The sequence below is a fragment of the Manis pentadactyla genome, chromosome 5, assembly GCF_030020395.1.
Source record: "Manis pentadactyla isolate mManPen7 chromosome 5, mManPen7.hap1, whole genome shotgun sequence".
Taxonomy (NCBI): domain Eukaryota; kingdom Metazoa; phylum Chordata; class Mammalia; order Pholidota; family Manidae; genus Manis; species Manis pentadactyla.
In genome coordinates this window covers 157682611-157688610 of record NC_080023.1, presented here as the reverse complement: position 1 = coordinate 157688610, position 6000 = coordinate 157682611, and the positions used below count along the sequence as shown (strand labels likewise).

The following is a 6000-nucleotide window of genomic DNA, read 5'->3' as shown; positions in this document are numbered from 1 at the left end:
CAAGAAGGGACTAGCAGTTACCAAAGGGGAGGAGTGGGGGAGGATGGGGGGGTAGGGAGGGAGAAAGGGATTGAGGGGTATTATGATTGGCACACATGGTAGGAGGAGTCACAGGGAAGACAAGTAGTAACTCTGGCATCTTATCACGCTGATGGATAGTCAGTGCAATGGGGTGTGGGGAGGACTTGATAATATGGGTGAATGTAGTAACCACAATGTTGTGTGGGACCCCTGGAAGGTTAGCTTGACCCCCGCCTCCATTTTGTGTCCTCCATTTTGAATAACAACTATATGCCTCCATTTTGTGTCCCCCATTTTGAATAACTATGTGCCTCCATTTTGTGTCTGCCATCTTGAATAGCTGTGTCCCCTACATGACCCCTGCCTCCATTTTGTGTCTTCCATTTTGAATAACTATGTCACTCCATTTTGTTTTGTGTTCCCCATTTTGAGTTTCCCGCTCAAGCCACGCCCATTCCCACGGAAACCTTGCCCAGCAACCCTCAGCCAATCAGCTAAGGTCACAATAAACCACCCCCCTTGGAAGAAAGCCCCTACCTGTTTTTTGCTACAGTATAAAAGCAAAAAGGGAACTTTGTTCAGGGTCTCAGATTGTGTCCTATGTATTGACAGGCCGCTGGGACCCTAGTCCGAACTAGCAATAAAGACCTGTTTTGTTTTTGCATCTCGCGACTGAACTTGGTGACTGTGGCTCCATGCGGGGATCAAGGAAACGGGGCACAACAGTTGCTCATGTGAAACCTTAATAGAAAATAAAAATAAAGGAGAGACAGCATCAAAATTTCCTTTTTAAAAGATCACTGTAGTTGTGTGAAGAATAGATAGAAGGAAGTAAGGTATGTATGGCTGTAAGGGCCCAGTTAGGCCATTGAAGTAGCCTAGATGGGAAGTGACGGCCAGTGGTAGGTGTTGGCAGTGGATGAGTTGGGTGAGTTACTCATGATGTCTGGAACTTAGTAGGCATGTAACATTTGTTAAAAGCCTAACTGCTACTTACTAAGTGTGACCAAGAAAAGGTTACTTAACCTCTTATCTATAAGATTAGGAGAATGATAGGACCAATGTTACAGAAGCACTAAGAGTTAGATTAAATATAAATTTAGAATAGTGGTATCAGTATACTGAAGGAGGTGAAAGCTTCAACAACTGGGTGGAAAAAGAGGAGTTAATGAGATGGGAAATTTGGGATACCAAATGGAGAAGTCAACTAGACTGTTTGATAAATGTGTAGAAAACTGAGTAGAAAAATCTGGACTAAAAATAAAAATTTGGAAGTTACTGATACGTAGTTATTGAAACCTTGAGAATAATATTGTCCAGGGTAGAGTAAGAAGGGAAACTTTGGACAGCCCCCAGGAAAGCTGGAGCTTTTAAGAATCAGATGAGTGGTGTTAACTGGCTATTTCAGGAGCAGTGTAGTATGATGTAAAGAGGTAGATTTTGTAGTGAATCTTTATCTTGTCTTCAGTTTCCTCATCTGTAAAATAAAGATAGATCACCTCTCTTCAAAGATGATTTGTACCTTCCCTCATTTTATTTATTAACATTGTATTGCATTTTTGTTTATAAGAATTTGTTTAAATTCAAGGATAAGTGTATTTGTCTTTGTCTTCAACAGCTAACAGGCTAATGCATAGAAAAATAGTAAGTTCTAAGCATTTTACCCACAGACCACAGCCTTAGATACATTTTTTTGTCATTGTGGATGAGAAACTTAAGCATGGAGAGGCTTAATTAACCAAGGACTAGTAATTAGTAATAGAGAATGAACTAGAACCAACTTGGCACTCAGTAAATTAATCAATAAACATGTAATAAAAGGCGGTGCTCAGTTAATATTAGTTTTCCCTCTCCCCAAATTTGTTGCAGGAATTGTGCTTGATGAATGTTACGCACAGTTGCTGCCTTTGAGATGTGTGGAAATATTCATTCCATTTGGCCTAATATGGTAAGAATATCTTACTTTTAATAAGATTAAATTTATTCAAGGATAGGGAATATGTCCTGTACATTTTGGTGGTAGTGTTGGGTCATCAAGCTTAATTTGTGTGTGTAATCATTCTGGAAAAAAAAAATTACATTTCTCATGATGTACCGAAGAAAGGAAATGGTATGGCTGGCAGTTCTAACAGGTGATACACTGGGGGCACTGGGAATTAGAGCCCTGAGTCTTGGATTCTAGTTCTCAAATTACTGTGTTCATTCACAAGAATTTACTGTAAATTCCCTTCCACGTGCCAAGCCCTATGTGGGTCGCCATATAACCTTAGATAAGCCTCTGGACCCACGTAAAACGAGGATGCTCTCCTCTGCAAGAGTTCTTAGGGCCTTGTTAAGGATGCGACTCAGCGGAAGGGGAGGAGGCCGGCCAAAACGCAGCGTTCAACACCCCTCCCCCCGGGCTGCTCTAGTTTTAAGGTTCTCGGAGGATGCTCCGCAGCCAGAGAAACTACATCCAAGATGGCGCCGCAGGCCCCTCCCGGTACGGTCCCCATGTTTTCGGTAGTTCCCAGGGCGGGTGGGCGCAGAGCGCCTGCGCAGCTCCGACAGCCTCAGCGCGCCTGCGCAGCCGCAGAATTTCCCCCGCCCCTCTGGCCGCCGCCACCGCTGCTGCCGCTGCTGCACTGACGGCGGGTGCCAACACCTCAGGTGAGTGAACGCCTCAGCCCGGCCCGCGAGGGGTGTGCGGCGCTCCCTGTGGGGGCGTTGCTCTCCTTGCCTTTTTCCCCGCCTGGTCTCCGCGGTGCGGCGGGGCCCGGCCCGCGTTGCCAGCCTTCTCTTGGTTCCCCGTGACATCTACCGTCCCCGCTCGCGGGACCCGGGCAGTCCGGCCTCCCCGTGCTGCTCGCGCCCGTGCTGGGGGCCCCTCGGCTAGCCCTCTGGCGACAGAGTGCGGGCGCCCGACACCCTCGGTCGCAGACCCGGCAGGCATGACCCCCATTCCTGCTCCTGCTCTGCAGGCGGCTGAGTTCTGTGGGCCTCGGGGCCGGGCATTCATCTACCCGGGACGCCCGAGAGCCAAGGGGGTTTGGAAAATGGGCCGTGATCTCACCTTGCACCCGTGCGGCCATGGTGCAGCAAAAGGTACCCCCAACCCGGAACCCACGCCGACCTTGAGGGGAAGGGCTTCTTAGCCCCACTTTACAGATAGGGAAACTGAGGCACGGCGAAGTGTTGCTCCCAAGGTCACGCGCCTCACTAGAGGCAGGGAGGGCTCCTGAACTCGGGCTCTCAGGTCAGTGCATTTGGAATTTGATCTTGCACCTTTAAAAAATTGGAGTTGTTCTTCAGCCTCATAAAAGGAGGCAGCAAAAAACTGTTTTCATGTGTTGAAGTACAATTGAGGTGTTACTGCAATAATATTAACAGTGATAGGAATGCTATTAATAAGAGCTCACATTCCTCCAACGCTTGCTGTGTGCTATTGATCTTTTATTTTTTTGTCTTCATGGGGTGGTTTATTGATCTTGCTAAACGTTTTAGTAAGATTATCTCATTTAATGACCCGACGTTTCTCAATCCAGTGCCTCTCCCTTCCTTTACACATAGGCTTTTTTCTGCAGAGCTGGCCTCCCTGTCGCAGGTAGACTAGGAGCCTGGTGGCTTAGGGAGGTAGGGAATCTCTTCCTGGTGGCTTACTGGAAGAACAGGAGTAAGATTTGTCTGCCCATCCAGATTTTGCCCCCAGAGGATATAATTATCCTTACTTTTCTGGCTGCCAGGAGAGCAGGACTGGGCTGGATGGATTTAGAGGTGACAGAGCAAATTTGGCGAGCACTCACCTCATTCTGGGGCTTTGTGGCTCTGTTCCAGCACTGGGTTTGAACATCTCAGTATTTAAGATAAAGTAAAAAGAGAAAGCATTGACAAAGTGGTGCTGAAAATGAGAAGCATTCATGATTTAAAGTCCCAGAGGAACAGCTGTAAAAATGTGAATGTTTCTTCCCCAGAATAACTAGTTCAAACTCTTTTTTTCTCCCTTAGCAAATCCTCCTACACCCTTAAGAGCTTAACTCACCATCTATTCTGTGAAACCTTCCTTGCTTGATTTTCCCAATTATAACCTCTCTGTCTCTGTCTGTCTGTCTGTCTGTCTGTCTGTCTGTCTGTCTGTCTCTCTCTCTCTCTCTCGCTCACACTAGGGTAGAGACTTCAGTATTACCCTTAGGAATGTTAGCCCCTTGAAGTCAGTGACCATCTTTGTAGCCAAAAGTGCTTGGCTCATAATAGGCTCTTAGTAAAGACTCAGTGAATTTCCACTGCTCCTTTTAAGTGGTGTTTCCTGCTGTCCTACTGCTCTTCCTCTTGCCTTCAATTTCTCTTTGCTGTCCCTCCCTTAAATTCACCTCTGGTTACCACTTGCCACTCATAGGTCTCTAGTCCACCCTGTTGCTTCTGAAAATTGCAGAGAAGAATACTGCATCAAGAAACCTGTTTATCACCAGCAGTGGAGTTGATGTATGCTGCTTAAGTGTACAGGCCAGTTTTTATTTGCATGTTCCAATGAGGTAGCCTGAGACTTAAGGCCTTTTAGTCTATCACTAAATACATGTGAGATTCACTTTATATTCTTTTGCCTTATGTGGCTGACTGCTCCTGATGCTATCAGAGTAATCACAATTTCTACCATGAATCATTTTGTACTATTTACAATAATATTCAAAAGGGCCCTTAGAGAGACAGCAGGTCTTTGCACGGGTTCTTTACATAAATGAAGCTTTTTAAAGAGTTTTTCTAAATTTTTGCAAATACATTGAGCTATTAGGTGTAAGGCATAGTGCTGGGTATGGTGTAAAGTTTCCAAATGAATAAAACATGGTTCATGTTGTAAGAGCTTACTAGTTAACCACGTAACATCATACCTAACTGTAGCTCAGGTCTAAAAATTTCCATAATAGCATTACAAGTGAAGCAATATGAGAGTATAATGGAATAAGGTATTCCATCATGAGACATTTCATAAAATCATGAGCTGTCAAGCCAAAGGGAAGCATCAAGTCATTGAGTCCAACTTTCTGGCTTTTACAGACCCCATCCTAAGAACTGAACTTGCCCAAGGTCACAATACTGGGACCACAAGTTGAAATTCCAGAGGTCTTATCCATTAAAGTTTTATCAGTATTTCTCTCAGTGAATTCATCCTTAAAGACATTAACCAGCAACTTTTAAAAAATTCCATTTATGTGCTTACAACAGGGGTGAGGAAGAAATAACAAAAATATTCATGTCTTCAAGGAGATTATGATCTGTTAGGAGAATAGTAAAGAACTGTTCTCTAACATTGAAGAGAGATACCTAATTGGTAAATTGTGTGGTGGAAAAACTAGGTGTGTCATAGGAGTTGGGGGAGGGGCAAGAGGGTCTGAGCTGTGGCAATGAGAGCACTTTGGGGAGGAGTTAGGACTTTCTGGGCTTTGACAATTGGTGGGGTCAGAATTGCTCAAAAGGACAAAGGAAGGCATATAGAAGTCAGGTCGTAAAACTAAAGCAAGATAACAATGCCTGGCATGTTTAAGAGCAGTAATAAAAACTGGCTGGCCTAGGGAGGCATGACTGGGTTAGAGCAGTGGTTCTCAACCTAATGTGTATTAGAATCACTGAAGAGTTTGTTAAAACCCAGATTGTGGGGGAGCCCCCTCTCCAGAGTTTCTGATTCAGCAAGTTGGGAATGGGGCTCAAGAATTTGTATTTCTGACAAGTTCCTAGATGATGCTGATGCTTCTAATGAAGGACAGCACTTTGAGAATTTCAACTGGATTAGAAATTTGAGAAGCTAGTGTCAGAAACTGTCAAAGAACTTGTTCCAAAAAAGTGTAAGTGTTGTGTGTGTTTTACATACTAGTGTAGGAAAGTTCTGGAAAGGCACATTCCAAACTATAATAGTAGTCACTTCTGGAAGTGAGAATTAGGGGGTTGGAGAATTCAGTTTTTACTTTCCACCTTTCTATGTTGTTTCTGCATTGTGCATATATTGTTTCT

General features: G+C 44.5%; 1 protein-coding gene across 4 annotated transcripts in view; it reads left to right on the top strand.

Annotated features, from left to right (window-relative positions):
- Positions 1–2647: 2647 nt before the first annotated feature.
- NDRG3 (NDRG family member 3) overlaps positions 2648–6000 on the top strand; it is a 75179-nt gene continuing 71826 nt past the window's right edge. For 2 of the 4 annotated variants that reach the window (XM_057502972.1, XM_057502975.1), the window contains exon 1: positions 2648–2670. The gene's annotated coding sequence lies outside the window, so the exon portion shown is untranslated. The remainder of the gene's footprint in view (positions 2671–6000) is intronic. The other 2 variants (XM_057502974.1, XM_057502973.1) reach the window with 1 other exon arrangement.